General features: G+C 40.7%; 1 protein-coding gene across 1 annotated transcript in view; it reads left to right on the top strand.

The window, feature by feature from the left end:
* Positions 1–17,379, top strand: part of ABCA13 (ATP binding cassette subfamily A member 13) — a 291,776-nt gene that overhangs the window by 200,895 nt on the left and 73,502 nt on the right. The gene's annotated exons all lie outside the window — the stretch shown is intronic.

Raw genomic sequence — 17,379 nt, 5'->3', positions numbered from 1 at the left:
TAGATCTAGAAGTGTTCAGTGAGATTTGGGAGACTTTCTCCAAACTAGGGATGGAGAAGTCAGTGCAAGGTAGTCAAATGGATTGGGGTAGTTTTGTGCTCTTTTAAATGAGGAGAGGATGCATAGTAGAAAAGGTTCATGGGAAATATGTGGAGTCTTTGAATGACTACTACATTTAACTGGCCCAGTTTCTGTAGTCTCCTGGTGGTATACCCTGGTTAAACATCCCTACAGGTAGTTCATAAGCTGGAAAGCACTGTATTTATTACCATAATTTGTGTCCATGGCACAGGCACAAAAAGGATGGGTTGATCATGCTGTAGAGACTCAATGGAGGAGAAAGGGACAGGATCATCTTTGAAAGAGAAAGGGGTCAAGATGTATAAAAGTCGGTGGAGATTTTCAAAGGCACAAAGGGCAATTTGGCTACCAACTCCCATTAACTTTCAGCTTTCTTTTATTTTGGTGGAGAGAAACTCTGTGGAATTTGAGGTTAATGCTACAGAATACATGTGATTATTTTTTGGTATAAGGCTGTTTGTGGGCAGAAAAAAGCATTTTTACAAGTACAGCTTTGTTGTCGCATCTCTGGAATGGGTTTTGATGACATCCGGAAGGATAGATTTAATAAACATGCAACTCTGAGGTTGAAAAAAAAAATTGTGTGCTTTCAGATAGGAGAGAGAAATTGAAAGTAATTTTTAGAAGTGGTGTTCAAAAGGTTATTAGGGATTATTGAATTTCCGGATGGTAGACTATTTGTTAATGTTTTTGTTTACCTTGGATAATTTCATCTCGAGACTCGTGTTTATGGAGAGTGCAAGGTATATTCTAGCATATTGCTGAAAAAGGCTTTTAGAAAACTTGTTGAGATGTGTATCCTTTCTTGCATTAATGCCATTTTTTCTGTTTTCAGAGGATAACATTTTCCTGTCAAGATGAATAATACTGTTGAATTTCTTTCTTTACGTGTCAAGGGAATAATTGGACCTTTCAAAGGCAACAAAATAGATATTGTCTTACTGAAAAAGACTCACTAGAATATGAAAGAACATAGTTTTGCCTATAATACCAAGCAGAGATGTGTAGGCATTGTGGTGCAGAAACAAATCTTGGGATAGGTTGATAAAGTCCTTACTTGCCTTACTTTTGTGAGTAATCCAGTTGACTCACATAAAACCAGCTGGATTAGCCCCTCTTTGGCATAGGTCTGAGTGACATGGCTCATGGGTAAGAGGTTAATTCTGGCTTCCCCCCTGTCCTTTCCTCACACAGGAGAGGAGCTGCTAGAATATTTGAGGAAGAGAATTCATGGGATGCCAGGGTTCTACAATAAGGTTCTGAGGACTAAGTTAGAGAGGTCTTTTCTTTTAGCTTTTACAGTTCCTTGTTTTGATTAATGGGTTGCTCCTGATAAAAAGGCTTTGCTGACTTCTACTGTGTCATCCCAAAATATTAGTTTGACTTTGACCTTACTAAGTTTGTGTGTGAATGGGGGTGGGGATGGTTTAGTGACCAGCAGAGATTTCCTCTTGAATGTTGTCCAGCAGTATCAATAGCAATGGAATCTGGCCTCCCGCACCTCAAAAAGGTACATTCTTTGAAGAGATGTTGACATTTCTCCCCTGTTTAGGTTCACAAATATCAAATATTATTTCATTGTGGGAACAACTGCAAAGTGGGAATTTGTTAGTTTCACATAGTTTTAATATTTAGGCACTTGATTTGAGTAGATGTTTTTAATGAGCAAGTGCATCTACAGATTCACATGGAAATTTTTGGAGATACTTGGACAGTGATTTTCAACCTTTTTTTTCATTTGTCGACCTATACAAAATTTTGAATGGAGGTGTGGACCCCTCTGCAAATCTTTGACATAAGTCTACGGACCCCCAGGGGTTCGCGGACCCCCAGGGGTTTACAGACCACAGGTTGCAGAACACTGTCTTATGGTAAAGGAGCAGCAGGTGGCCAAAATCAAAGTCAAAGTATACCAGAGTTAATATATCAGTGGTCTATTCTGATATGGCAGTTCAGGAATATTTCACTATCTGAAAATAGCCTGTCTTCAGCATTTCTGTGGACAGCAACCCGTAGCCCTATAATGATCTGTTTCCTCTTCTGTTTAAAAACAAACAAACATCACTGACAACTGCCCCCATGCTAACCCATCCGTTTCACCAGAAGCTGCAGGTGTTAAAAGAGAAATAAATGTGATTGTCTTTCATCGTTGGCATAAAAACTGGTAGTATTGACCCATGCTCATGTTGGGTTACAAATTCTGTGAGGCAGCATGAAAATGAAAAGTTAAGCATTAAAAAATATTTTACTGGTGGTGGGGAGGGGGAAATTCAATAGTAAAGGAAAATATGCTGGGTTTCTTCATAGTGCTGTGTTAGAGCAGTGCTTGGCACATACTTCAATGCATATAATATTTTGTTTTGAAACTTGTATTTCATACATGCTGTATCCCCAGGATTAGATAATATACTTACGATGCTAAATAATAGTAAAGGGGGCAAGGAAAAAGACACAGGATTAAAAATATTTATGGCGTGGAAGTGAAGAAGCAATATGTTTCCTTATAAGCTGTATTACAGTAGCACGCAAAAATATGCAAGCATAGAATCATAGACTTTAAGGTCAGAAGGGACCATTATAATCATCTAGTCTGACCTCCTGCATGATGCAGGCCACAGAATCTCACCCACCCACTCTTGTAACAAACCCCTAACTTATGTCTGAGCTATTGAAGTCCTCAAATCATGTTTTAAACACTTCAAGGTGCAGAGAATCCTCCAGCAAGTGACTCGTGCCCCACACTGCAGAGAAGGTAAAAAACCCCCATGGCCTCTGCCAATCTGCCCTGGAGGAAAATTCCTTCCCGACCCCAAATATGGCAATCAGCTAAACCCTGAGTATGTGGGCAAGACTCACCAGCCAGACACCCAGGAAAGAATTCTCTGTAGTAACTCAGATCCCACCCCATCTAACATCCCATCACAGGTCATTGGGCATATCTACCGCTAATAGTCGAAGATCAATTAATTAATTGCCAAAATTAGGCTATCCCATCATATCATCTCCTCCAGAGTGCAAGCAAATAGGAAGGTTTATTCCCAGCCCAAGAAAGCTTACAATACAAAAAGGAAGGAAGGAAGGAAGGAAGGAGTGCTTGTCATATTCTCTGGTGATATCCAGTGGTCAGATCACATTCCTAGGTCACTATTCAAAGAACAGGAATCTGTAAGCACAGAAATATTTGGGGTTTATGTATGTAGTGGCCATCTGTTGTAATCCTTGAATTAGGGTTGTAGCTTGTCTATCTGTTTTAAGCCTCATAGTGGGGGCTCTTTGTAAGCCCAATATTGTGTCCTCAATTATTTATTTGGGCTGAGATATTTTGAAGGGGCCTAAAAGAGTTAGGCAGACAACGCCCACTGAGTTTCAGTAGGAGTGGTCAGCCTAACTCCTTAGGCTCCTTTGAAATCCCAGCCTTAAATCCTAAAACCAGGATCTCACTAAGAGCCCTGTGCTAGGGACCTTGTTATCTTTGTCTGGTTAGTGGGGGGGAGGGGAGATGTCAATCATCAATGAGCTGCTCCTGTGGAATGCTCCATAAAATAAAAGTTGTAATTCACAGTAAAATAGAAATGTCTCATTATATACAAACACCTCGCAAGAGCTTTTAGAAATTCTCATCATAAATATAAATTCCCTCCAAAGAAGAACCTGTAAAAACCTATGATAACCTGTTATAAACAAAATCCATCAATGGCTGGAGTAGAATGCCATTTACACTCTCATGAATAAAGAATTCCTAGTCTCTGCAACTTAGGGCTGGTGCAGTCAATAATATTTTGGAGGTAATATTTTACATTCCTAGATGGACCCTTTCATCCTAAAGTGATTCTCAGACTGTTTATATCAGCACTACTGAAATGTAGATACCCTTGGGTTGGGAGGCGCTGGGCAAGGCAGACAATACACAGTGCACTACACAACAGACAGAGCAGGGGAGATTTTTTATAGGTAATGGACCATATCTCTCAAGCTGTCAATGCTCAAAAGTTGAACATGGTGTATGACAGAAGACTAGAATGAGACACATAAAGTACATTACTGCAGGACACGTAAAAGGCTGCTGGATTCCTTCCTTTAGTGAAAATGACTCTCTCTGTAACCTTTAATTTCCTGAGTCATTATTTTTGAGATAAACTATTTACAAAAGTGAGGGAACATCCTAACCTGTGTGGAACATAGTCAACTTTAAGACCCCAATGATTGGTGTACCTATCATGAGGGCTCTTGAGTGGTATGTTACTTGGACAAACGCTTACAGTAAAGAAAAGAGCAATGAGATCAAAGGCTAGCCTAAGGCATCAGGGAATTTACAGCCACAGAGGGACACATTTTGGGGGGGTCCTCTGTACTTAGGTATTCTTTCAGGGATCAATGCCATAAGAGACAGACCTGGCTGGCTTACAGAGAGTAAATGAGCATGAAGACGCACTGAAGCTATACTTCCCCTCCAGCAGTGTGAAGTGTTACATGTCATTGGCCTTCTAATTCCATCCACAAAGCTGCAGCCTTTGTAACACCTGGCAACATGTTGAGGCCTGGAGAGTGGGAAGCTGGATTGTGTAAGAATTGAGCTGGCCAACAGAGTATAGTGCTTTACACCACCCGCAGGAAGAAGGCAGGATCCATCACTCAAGTTGGACCTGGCTCTCTTTATGGTCAACAAAAGAAACACTCATGCTCAGTTTTGAAATTGCAATTCCAAGTCACCTGCTCGTGAAACCTCCTGAGCTTAGTGTGAAGCTACACATTTTGGACCAAAGTGGCAGTAAACCGCCGGTTAGAGGAGAGGTGTTTGGGGACAGGTGTCCCCAATGGAAACTCACCAAAACAGCCAGGCATGCAACAGGGTGGAAGCATGCAGACTGCTACACCCTTGAAAGTGTACAGCATGTGTTTCCCCTGTTTGAGCTAGCTGTGCTATCCAGGATGGAGAGTGTGGTGTCATGATCTCCATCACCCTCTCACTGTTCTCCCTCTCAGTCTAGCATCTTTACTAGCAATAGACCCCTCACTGCACAGAGGCTCAGAAGAGGGAAGGTTTCTTGTGCATCCTTGCAGGGCTGGACCCAATCTGGTCCTTGGTGAGCCAGATCCTCAGCTGGTATAAATCAATGTAGTGCCATTAAAGTCAATAGAGTTATGCTGATTTATTCGAGCAGAGGATCTGGCCAAACATGTATGATGTTTGAGTAGATTATATTGGAGTCAATCTAGTTTCATGCCATATAGAATATCTGCAGAAAGATAGATGTGTAAATGTGATATCGAAGGTAATTTTTCTTTTAAACCAATGTCTATTAAGAACCACAGTGTAATAGGTTCTATATGTTTCCCTGATTCAAACACCTTTGCCCATAACTACAATTCCACCTTTATAGAGAACTTATTTCTGCAGCTTTGGGATATCTTTTCTTTTAAAAGAATTACATGTACAGGATTGTGGATGTTCTTCTCTGTATGTAGAAGATCAGAGGCAACCCATGGGATTACCAGCAAAAGAATCCATAATGAAATTATCTTCATTCCCAGTGTGTTACTATTTCAGTGATGTTCTCACTGCAGAAATCATCTCTCTTTCTCCTCTCCTTGCCATGCTATAATCACACTTTTTCACAGTTCTTGTGTCTCATTTAGAGAACTGATTATAAAAGTGAGTTAAAACACACACACAACACAACACAACAAAACAACAACATAAAACCATGTTGGTGCAGCACTTTGCTCCAGTACTTTGCTTTATCTTTGTAATACCATTAGTCTCCATAATCTCCATCAGGAGATTTAATCAGGAACACAGGTTACTGTGATTCTTTGTTAATTGAATTGATCTGTTCACAAATGCACAGTTACGGTTATAGTTACTCTGTTACTAGAATTTTAATTATAAGACATGACAACAGCTGTAGTTGAACATCTTTGGCCCAGCTCTACCCCCATTGACCCACACACTGAACTAAATGAGGCTGCATAAGTGGGAAGGCACAGTGTGGCCCCTGGGTATTGTGTATACATAGAAGGGCAAGAACTTTCAATCAGGCTGGCAGTATGCCAAAAGAAAGATTTTGGGAATCCAGGTGGCTCTTGCTGGTATAAAAAAATGGATCTGTATTATTATTAAAATAGTGAAAGACATTTTAAATTATTTTAAAAATCTGTATTCAGGAAGTAAAGTATTGGTGTTCTACTTATGCAGCTGCTGTTCTATAATAGCTCAGCTGTCAGTCGTCACCAGCCAGTTCAGAATGTGTCTTTTTATTACAAAATGATTCAAGCCCCAAATCTTAGCCCGCCACAGAGCTGTGGAAGGGGACAGGGAAATATTCCTCCCTTCCAAGCCATGGAGTAATATTGGAGCTGCTCTGTGGCTGCTGTTTCAAACTCAGGGCTGAAATAGCCTCTTCAACCCTTCATATCCTTACCTCCTTCCCCACTCATGCAGGGGTAGAGAATATCTAGCCGATCTGCAGAGGGAGGTACCATCTGTCCTGCCTCTCCCCCAGTCCCTGCTGTGTGACAGCACACCAGGATCCCAGTAGAGCTTGAGCTCTGCAGTTGTGCGGACTCTCCGAGTACAGCCCTCCTACAGAGTAGAATCACACTAGTTCCTAGCAGGAGCAACTGTCCATGCTCTCATGGAAATGGCCAGGATTTGTCATAGAACCACAGGGTTAAAAGGGACCACAAAGGTCATCTAGTCTAACCCCCTGCCAAGATGTAGGATTTGTTGGGTCTAAACCATCCAAGACAGCTGGCTACTGAGTCTCCTTCTGAAAACCTCCAGCAAAGGACCTTCCACAACCTCCTTAGGCAGTTTTTTCTTATGTGAATTAAGTGTCTCTGAAAGGTGCAGCACTGTATTGATAGGAGGAGAAACTGAAGTTCCCAGTATGTGCAGAACAGTTGTAACACTGACAGTAGTACATGGGACAGCCAGTGTGTCTCAGCCCTGACCTGGAGGAACCACTTCTCAGTGTGAGGGAGTCATTCACAGGCAGAAGAGGGGCCGGTCTTTATTTCCACTCAGTGGTTTTTCCTAAGCTTGCTGGCCAGGATTTCAGTTAGAGCTAAATCTCATATCAGGTGTTATGATGCGTACCCTTGGAACAGTACTGAGTCTTCCAGTTCATACAGCATAGTCTACTGAATTCTGAAATGGCCACAGCATTCTCTCACTTACTAGTAGTCCTAGATCAGTTTTGAGCTAGTGGGCTGACAGGGTGCTGACCCCAACCATGCTCCCTCTTGGCACCATGTGGTATTGCAGTTACCCTGAGCTCAGTAATTAATTCAAAGCCGAGAGTACTCAAAGTGACATTCCCCCTTCTTGAGGTCTTTAAACAATCTGGTCTCCTTTGAACCTTCAGGCCCAAATCTGTCCTCCCTAGGCTTCCAATTCCCCCTGCCATGCTCCTCTCCAGGCTGTCTGCCCTCTCTCTACCCCTTTAATGTTGCAGAGGCTTCTGTTTTTATCTTCACCCCAGAAGAACTGGGTTGGTTATTTTTTTAGCCACATGACCTGCCTGTCATGTGACTGTGCTTATTTTCTCCTCCTTCCTGGGGAGGCAAGCTAAGTGTATTATTGATCGGGCTAGATGCATCACCCCTAAAAGGGGCAGGCACCCTGTGACATGGGCCTAGAGGTGAACGATTCTGTGCCTTACCAATTTCTGATCCATTCAGTCTCTCTCATCAATTGTTTGCTGAAAGAATTTCAAATTCTGTTATATAATGAAGTTTGATCCCCCCCCCACCCCGCCTCTTCATTTCAGGAAAGCAGCCTCATAATATACAAGTATTGTTAGCCAAAGGAGCATGATTTTCCTCACTTCTGATTGTAGGAAACAACTAACCTAATAGTAACAAGTACTGGCAGATAGTTCCGGAATTCCTGATGGTGCTTTCTAGGGGAGGTAATCTCCAGAAACACTGCATCTCCCACCATACACTTTTGACAATACAGTCCATTTAGCAAAGCAAACAAAAAGAAAGCAAGAGACAAAACTATCATAGCATCACACCTGTTCCCTATCAGCATTGAGGCTACCAGGGCTAGTAATAATGACTAAATTCCCTTTTTATTCCGAAACAATATAAACTTTACAGTCTTTCACTGAAGAATAGACACCAGATATAAAGAACATTTTCCTCAAAAAATGTATCTGTACAGAAAAAGCCCCAGAGGGAAGGAAGCAAAGGAAATTTCAAAAAATTTCTAAAAATAAACTAAGAAAACAATGTTGTTTTTTCTCAGAACTGGTATCTCAACAATAAAGTAGTGGTTCCCATTCTCAAGTTACTGTATCTCAATAAGTCTAACCTTCATGGTGTTCAGTTTTCCTAATATTCAATTCAGTTACCTCTGTGTCTGGGACACAAAGATCCTGATCCATTGGAATCTGCATGGGTATCAGAGTCCATGTTCGAAGATTCTTATTTAGAGGATGGGGGTCATAGAGCCAGTCTGTCTATTGACTACAGTGGGCTTTGCATCGGACCCATAGAAAAGAGGTTTGCTTTGCAGCACAGCAGAAACATCACATTTCTTTCTCATCCGTCTGATTAGTGGCCAGGCCTTTCTCACTTTGTTGATAGCCACTGCCATTAGCCCAGTTTGGGCGGAGATACTTGCGGATCAGTAACAGCAGAAACCTGCAATTAGTTTTAGAAGTTACAATGCTGTAAGAAGATGCTGGCAATTCTAAAGAAGATGCTGAAGTATGGTCTCAGGGATTAGTTACATGATGTTTTCTCATAGAGGTCCAGTCCTGGTATCGGTTCTATGTAGGCAAAATCCTGTGCCCATATACAGTCCCATTGACTTCAGTGGATATTGACATGAGCTTGCAGAATTAGAGCCTTAGGCTGGCATTTTCAGAAACAACTAAATGACTTGGGAGTGCAAGTCTCATTGACGTCAATGTTACTTGTGTGCCAAAGTTACTTGTATGCTTTTAAAAACCCTGCCCTAAATCCTCACTGTAAAAAATGTGAATACTTCAATTCAAAAGACACTTTTTATTGGAGATCAGTCTGTGGTCTTGACAGACACTGAAGTTTCTAAGAAAGATATTTTGGAGCCACTGGAAAAATTCTGGTGCAGTAAATCAACGGGGTAGAGTGGTACTCTTCAGGTGTGAAACAATCCATTTTAAATTAAGAAATTTATGAAAAGAAGCAGAAAGGACTAGAGGTGAATCAATCACTTTAGTCAATGTGGCATGACATGTTTTCCCTGGTGAATACCAATTTTGTAAAACTTGCCCTAAAGACTGTTCATTCAAGTCTTCCAGGTACATTCCATAAAAATCCCCAAATAAAACACGACACATATCCATTAAACAGAGGCTTTATTATTTTGAACCTCCTTATTTTATCAATCATTTACATTCCTTGATTTGAGTTATGACTCAAACTTGAAGAAAGGGCTTTACGATCTTAAAAATTATGTGCTTGGTTTTCAGTTTAACAAAAGCCATCATAGCAAGTCTACACAATAAAAAAGGCACATAAAGGCAAGAAAGCAACCAATATGTACATTCCATCTCCTACTAACAGCTGTGTCAGGACAAATATATATGTAAAGTAAGAGGGCCCTGGTGATTAGACATGAGAATTTTAGGAGTTGGTAAATTAGAAAAGTAACATTTTTTTTTAAAGAAATACATGAAATATTTATTGATATACCAAACTGCATTTGCTCATTTTAATATAGTATGACATTTTTTAGCTCTGTTTTTTCTTTTTCAATTTAGATTATATGGAACTTTTTTTCCCAACAAATTACTAATTAAGAACAATATTTAGTACTCTGGAAAGAGAGGAACTTGCAGCACTGCTCTGAACTAAGTATGACAATGACGGATATTGTGTAAAGACAATTGACCAAGACCAGAGATTCAACTCCAATTATTTGTGTTCATTTAAAAAAAAAATCTGTTTCTTTGTTTAATCCATTCTGCTTATGGACACTTTGGAAATAGAAGGTAGTTACTCCAGTAGTTCTATTTTTAAGGAGGCTTGGTTACATTTTGTAGCTATGTCCTTCGTTGTGGATTGCACATTTTATTTTCAGTACTACGACTTAACAAGTAAAGGGTAGCTCTTTCACTAGTTTGCTTTTTCAGTAAATTTTGTGTAATGCAACTGTCTAAGGCACATCTTATTCCCCACAGATTTTTGTTACCTGGCAGTTGTCCCATTTTCTTTTATCTGTGTGTATTATGTGGTCTTATGATATAATTCCTTGTATGGGACCTAACGTAGCCTCTGCCGATCCTTGTCTAGTAGTGGCTTAGTCATTTTACACTTTTGTTAGTGTTTTCTCTGGCTTGCTTGCTGCATTCAATAAATACAGGCCTTTGTGCATTCAGAAGGGAAAGTATTTTTGAGTGTGTTGAGATTGTCACTGAAGAACTTTTGTCCTTTTGCAGTAAAATGTTTGACGCCATTTCCTCTCTAGTACTGTTTTGCATGTTTCACTAATTTCATATTGTTTGATTTGGTTCAGAAAATTATTGTAAGTGTGGATGATTTTCCTCTGTATAATCTGTTGGTCAGGTTTTCAGCAGGTATAAGTTGGCACAACTATGCAAATTTACATCAGCTGAGAGTCTGGCTCTAGGTCTGTGGAGCAAGCCTTAGCACTTTTGGGACGTAACAGTTACCAGGCTAGCTGCATCTCAGACCCCGGTGTGGCATCTTGGAGTGCATTTCCCACCCAGGTGATAGGTCTCTCTACTTTCACATGAGGGTGGGACCCCACAGCTGCCTCTCTGAGACCAAGTGCTGAGCTGCAGCTATCCTGGTTATCAACTGTGAATGCCTCAGCAGGTCTGATTGGATTTGATACCAGGTACTCCTCTTCAGGACCTCTATCAATTGGTAATTACAGTGACCAAGCAGGTTTCATAAAGCAAATAATTGTTTGTTCAGAATCAAGGCATTCAGAGAAACAGATCTTTAGACAATAAACAATCTACCTGAATCGATCTTGCCTTACCCCCTCACTCTCTCCTCACAAGTTTAGGTAGGTCCCATTTGTCCCATGCATCCATTGAGGGAGCTGGGATGACAGAGAGGATCTCTAGCAGTCTCTCAGAGAGTCTTCACTCTCCTCACCCCCAGTGTTTTTTCAGGGCTACATTTATCAGAACCAAAGGTCTTCACCTCTGCTTTCCTGCCAGTGTCTTCCCCTATCAATAGCTTTGCTAGCCAGAGCCTAGCAAAAGTGAGACTTCAGAGGAATTGGTGCCTCAGTTATCTTTTTGAGAACCAGGCATTAAGGTTTATCTGATGTCATTGTCCATTTTCCAGCCCCCCTCTGTTGAGAGCACCAGCCAAGGTTAACTCTTTGAGACCATGTAGCCAGTATCATAAAAATGACCAGGTAAATTGAGGTATGCACAATAGTCATACAAATAATACAGCTATCTTCCAAGTTCTCTACAGGGTAGATCTGCAAAATCAGTTTTTGCCTCTCCTCCCTCAAAAGATGAGTGACTCCTGTGCCCAGGGTCAATCTTGGGTTTGTGGGGAAGATAAGCAAAGTGATTCTTTAGCTACCTCCTTTTAAATAAGAAGTGGAATGGGTAGTATTCATGCTATAACTTGCTTCCAGCTGCAGGAGAAGTAGAGCCCACCCATCCAGACCTATATCCAAAATACAAAAAACATTTTAAGGGACAATTATCTGAATAAGCTGAGTGAGTGGGTCTTGGTACCACTAGGATTTTTGTGGGCATTCTGGTGAATTTAAATATAATTTAATTATCATAATCCCTCTGAGAAGGAAATATTGTCCTCATGTTACAGTTGGGGAAATTCAGACAGAATATAAGGTCTTCATTTTCAGAAGTGTCCACAAATTTTGGGTGCCCAATTTGAGACACCTGAGGACTGATTTTCAGAGGTACCGAGAACTCTCAGCTCCCATTGACGTAATTTGGAGTTGTCAGTATAAGCAATTCCAAAGATCAGGCCTAGGTACCCAAAATTAATGGGCATTGTTGAAAATTTTGTCTGTATAGACTTGATTAAAATCACACTCAGAGTCATTGTCAAATCGTAGTTGGGAAAGTAGGAGTCTCTTGCTTTCAGATCTGTGCTTGGTCCATTAGACCATTTAGCCTCTCACAGTACTGAGTTATTCCTTATTGAGGCCACAGGCCACACTAGCTGCTCACTAGAGGAATCGGCTACCTGCAGAGAGCTGGCCAGCAGCGGAGAGGGAACCTGTAGTAGCTGTAGTGTTATTAAAGGCAGTGCTGACAGCACCACCTCCAACAGCTGTGAATTGGTCTCATGTTCGCTCCAGAATGGAGGATCCATTTTAGCAAATTCTATTGTAACCAAAGGCCAGTCCCACATGTCTTCAAGGATACCATGAATAATTTGTGACTTCTGAAGTCTGTCAGTGGTAAACTTTCTACCCTAGGAATCAGTATACATCCGTTTACAGTCTCGTGTCCTGATCCTGCAGAGCACTTAAGTACATGCTTAATTTCAAGCACATGAGTAGTTCCATTGAATTCAATGGGATTATTCACATGCTTAAACTCATGCATGTGCTTAAGCACTCTGCAGGATCAGATCTTAGCTTTTCAAGGAGAAGGATTAGACACTCACCTTAAAAAAAATAAAAAGCTGAGATTTCTAGGACTCTAAAATCAAGGGGTGAGGTCACAGGTTTTCTTCTCTTTGGAATCTGCTGCTTTTTGTGTCTTTGAAGTCTATGGAAGTTTTGCCACTGGTATAAATGGCATTGGTTAGAAACAGAAAGCTCAGACGAAGGTATTCATGAAAAATGAGCTTATGGGGGTACTGAAAGAACATACATACATAAGAACTGCCATACTGGGTCAGACCAAAGGTCCATCTAGCCCAGTATCCTGTCTTCTGACAGTGACCAATGCCAGATGCCCCAGGGGGAATGAACAGAACAGGTAGTCATCAAGTGATCCATCCTCTGTTGCTCATTCCCAGCTTCTGGCAAATTTAACAGACATTTTTCAAATGTCTAAGTAGGCTGGGTTCAGCTTGAGTTTTTGGTGACGGTTTAGTTCAATTCTTATTTTATCCAAATGGTTTACCCATTTCTAATCCAGTAGGAGATTTATCTGTGTCCCCCAGGATTCCAAATGAAAGGAGTAAATACAATCTCAGTTGTAATATACATCCATCTGTGTAAAAGTTTGAAAAACTTTTCTGAGGAATAAGCTCCTGCACTCCTTTTTAAGTAAAGGAAAGGTTGTTGTAAAGAAAGTTTTGCTAAAATGTCTCTGATATGCCTGTTTCTGCTTCAGACAAATTACAACTATTGCTTTTAAAAACATTAATGGCATAAAATTAAAAAAAAATGTAAAGCTTTACACAGCCTGTCAGGGATCCCTCCCCACTCTGAACTCTAGGGTACAGATGTGGGGACCTGCATGAAAGACCCCCTAAGCTTATTTCTACCAGCTTAGGTTAAAACTTCCCCAAGGCACAAACTCTTTGCCCTTGGACGGTACACTGCCACCACCAAGTGATTTAACAAAGAAACAGGGAAAGGACCACTTGGAGTTCCTATTCCCCCAAAGTATCCCCCCAAGCCTCTTACACCCTCTTTCCTGGGGAGGCTTGAGAATAATATCCTAACCAATGGATTACAAAGTGATCACAGACCCAAACCCCTGGGTCTTGGACAATAGAAAAATTAGTCAGGTTCTTAAAAGAAGGATTTTATTAAAAAAAAAAGAAGTAAAAATCACCTCTGTAAAATCAGAATGGAAAATAAATTTACAGGGTAAAAAAAGATTCAAAAACACAGAGGATTTCCCTCTCGGCCAAACGTTAAAGTTACAAAAAGAAAAGCCAGGAATACACCTTCCTCTTAGCACAGAGAAAATCACAAGCCAAAACAAAAACAAGCTAACGCATTCCCTTGCTAGAACTTACTGATTCTAATGGAGTTGGATTGTTTGCTTCCTTGATCTGTGTCTGGCAAGCACTCAGAACAGACAGACCAAAACCTTACCGCGCCCTCAGATTTGAAAGTATCTTGTCCCCTTATTGGTCCTTTTGGTCAGGTGCCAGCCAGGTTACCTGAACTTCTTAACCCTTTACAGGTAAAAGGATTTTGTGCCTCTGGCCAGTAGGGATTTTATAGTACTGTATACAGGAAGGTTGTTACCTTTCCCTTTATATTTATGCCACAGCCCTTCTGGACAAATGACAGAAAAACCTCCCACAAACAGCACACATGTCTGTTGGTGATGAATCAAAACATTATTGTTTTGATTCTTCTTTTAATAACAAGCTTTGGCCAGAGATGTGCAACTTTGAGTATTTAGTAGTCTCAGAATTATACTTGGTTTAAACTTCCGCTGTTCAAGTTTTGATTCCAAGATGACTTTCCATTGATATCCTGTTGTCATAAATCTAAAGGGAAGGGTAACAACCTTCCTGTATACAGTACTATAAAATCCCCCCTGGCCAGAGGCACAAAATACTTTTACCTGTGATGGGTTAAGAAGCTCAGGTAACCTGGCTGGCACCTGACCAAAAGGACCAATAAGGGGACAAAATACTTTCAAATCTGGGGCGGGGTGGGGGGGGAGGTTTTGTCTGTTTGTTCTGTGTGCTTACTAGAGAGAGATCAAGAAAGCAAGCAATCCAACTCCATTAGAATTAGTAAGTACTAGCAAGGAAATGCATTAGTTTACTTCTGTTTTGGCTTGTGATTTTCTCTGTGCTGAGAGGAAGGTGTATTCCTGGTTTTCTTTTTGTAACTTTAAAGTTTTTGCCCAGAGGGAAATCCTCTGTGTTTTAAATCTGATTGCCCTGTGAGATTAGCTTCCCTTCTAATTTTACAGAGGTGCTTCTTTTACCTTTTTTCTTTCTAATGAAGTTCTGTTTCTTTTAAGAGCCTGACTGATTTCTCTATTGTCCTAAGACCCAGGGGTTTGGCTCTGTTATCACTAACTAAAGAGTTAGGATATTATTCTCAAGCCTCCCCAGGAAAGGTGGTGTAAGGGCTTGGGAGGATATTTTGGGGGAATAGGAACTCCAAGTGGTCCTTTCCCTGATTATTTGTTAATCACTTGGTGGTGGCAGCATACCCTCCAAGGGCAAAGAGTTTGTGCCTTGGGGAAGTTTTAACCTAAGCTGGTAGAAATAAACTTTGGGGGTCTTTCATGCAGGTCCCCACATCTGTACCTGAGAGTTCAGAGTGGGGAGGGAACCCTGACACCTGTTTTAATTGTTATTGGCTTGAAGCTGAGGAACAAAGGCATTCAGGAGATAGGCACAATCAGCCCCTACATTATTGTCCTATTATCAGAATAATGTTTAGGTTTATCTTGGGCATGCAGTTGGACCCTAAACAGTTGTGGTCAGTTCATATAACTGGCATCCTGCAGGGCTCTGAGGAGGATTGGGTTTTGGAAAGAACATTTCTCTCCTTGTTAAAACAAAGGGGCAGATCCTAACGTTGGATGAGGTTGATTGTGCCATCAGAGTGGTGCCAAACTGCTTTTAAACCTGCCCCAACCAGGCACCTGTTGATTCAGCCAGCGACGAGGAATCTTCAAATGGTGTTGTCCGTGCCAGGGAGAGCTTAGAGATCAAAGGACTACAGATCTGACCATCCTTTCTTTTTACAGATCTCTCACTTCTCCACCAGCTCAGCAGAGCCACCGTCCCAGACCCTAGTAAATTCTCAACCCTGAAGTGTAATGACTTTATTATTTACTAGTTTTCTACAACCTGGCTGTATGCAAAAGCCAACACAAACATATCATACTAGCAATATTCTCAGCCAACCAAATCAAGCATTTTACTTTTTAATAGGAAATCTTACATTTTCAAGCCTTTCATTTTCTTTTATTTTGGTACTTCAGCCACAGAACCATTTTCTACAAAAGAAATCAGGTTCATAGAAAACCCACAGGTGTGATTTAAACACTGGTAAAATATCAATCATTCCATTTAGATTTCAGTAACAACCTTCATAACTAATCATGAAAAGAGAATACATAAAGTACAAAAATTACCATAGAATATCCCCATTATCTCTTTTATGTGAAACAAACCCACTAATGATATATAACACAATTGGACTCACTTCCCCAATCCAAATGCAAGAGAGCTGACATGAATCCGTATGACACTGGCAAACCCTGAATGGTGTTAACCCATCAGGACTGGCCAGTGCTGAACAGTCCTGGGGAGGGCAGCAGTGGGTTCTGAACCAAGGAGGAGGGACAACCTGTAGACAAAAGAAGGGGCTGGTTTGAAGGGGCTGACTGCAGCTTGTCTGGTTTCCCTCTAGCTGACAGCTACCTCTCCTCCCTAATCTGTTTGTACTATTTACCCTGCTTCCCTTGCTCTTGGTTTCATTTTTATCCTAATACTGAGAGACATGAAGGGGCAGGTACTGCAGAGGAGTGAAATGTCAGGGCAGGTCAGAAAAGACAGAGTGCTATAAGGTCGCTGAGTACTTAGAAGATATTCAGCAGAACAGAGCAGGAGATCAGCAACCATCAGGTTCTTGAATTGCATATTAGGTTTCCCCTTTTTCACTGTTGTGAGTGATCCCTAGATTTGGAGGGGGCTTCTGCAGGGAAAGGGATATATCAGGAGTTAGGAGGATGGGGAAACAGGTTAGTATCTAAGGCCAATGACAAGAGTCTGTGAATGGATGAGAGAAATGGGAATGAAATTGACCAGCTCCAGGTTATCATCAACTTTCATGAGTGTTCTTCTAAATGGCCTCATCTGCCAACGGATATGGAGACATAAAATAAATGAAGGATGCAACATCTCCGTTTGTGAACATCCCAGAAAATGGACAAATAAAATAACTAAAACTATTATTATTATTTAACGATATCATTATATTTTATTACATCAGAGTGCCTCTGTTTTCCTTGGCAATAACCCAGTTCCTTCAGTCTCAGATTCAGCCACTGAGGAATCAGATTATTGCCTTGTAGAACAGAGAAGTGGATTTATTACGTTTATATAATAATATAATTATATTATATAAATGTAAAGACAGCAAGTCCAATTAATAGTTGATGTGGAAGCTTTTTTTAAATTGTGCGTGAAAATAATAAAACTCTCATCCTGAGCAAAATGTGGATTTCCTCCAAGAGGAAAATACCCCCACTCCCACTTCAACAAAAAGAGCAGAATGAGAATTGTCTGACACTGAAAGCTGCCTTCAGTTTTTGACATAAACATTGAAAAATAGGTGATTTTAAAAAATAAAATACTAAAAAAATAAAAATAATACAATCAGATAAAGGTTAATGT

The sequence above is a fragment of the Natator depressus genome, chromosome 2, assembly GCF_965152275.1.
Source record: "Natator depressus isolate rNatDep1 chromosome 2, rNatDep2.hap1, whole genome shotgun sequence".
In the NCBI taxonomy this organism is placed as follows: Eukaryota; Metazoa; Chordata; order Testudines; family Cheloniidae; genus Natator; species Natator depressus.
The sequence above is the reverse complement of the archived record's forward strand: the minus strand, read 5'-3'. Positions and strand labels throughout refer to the sequence as shown.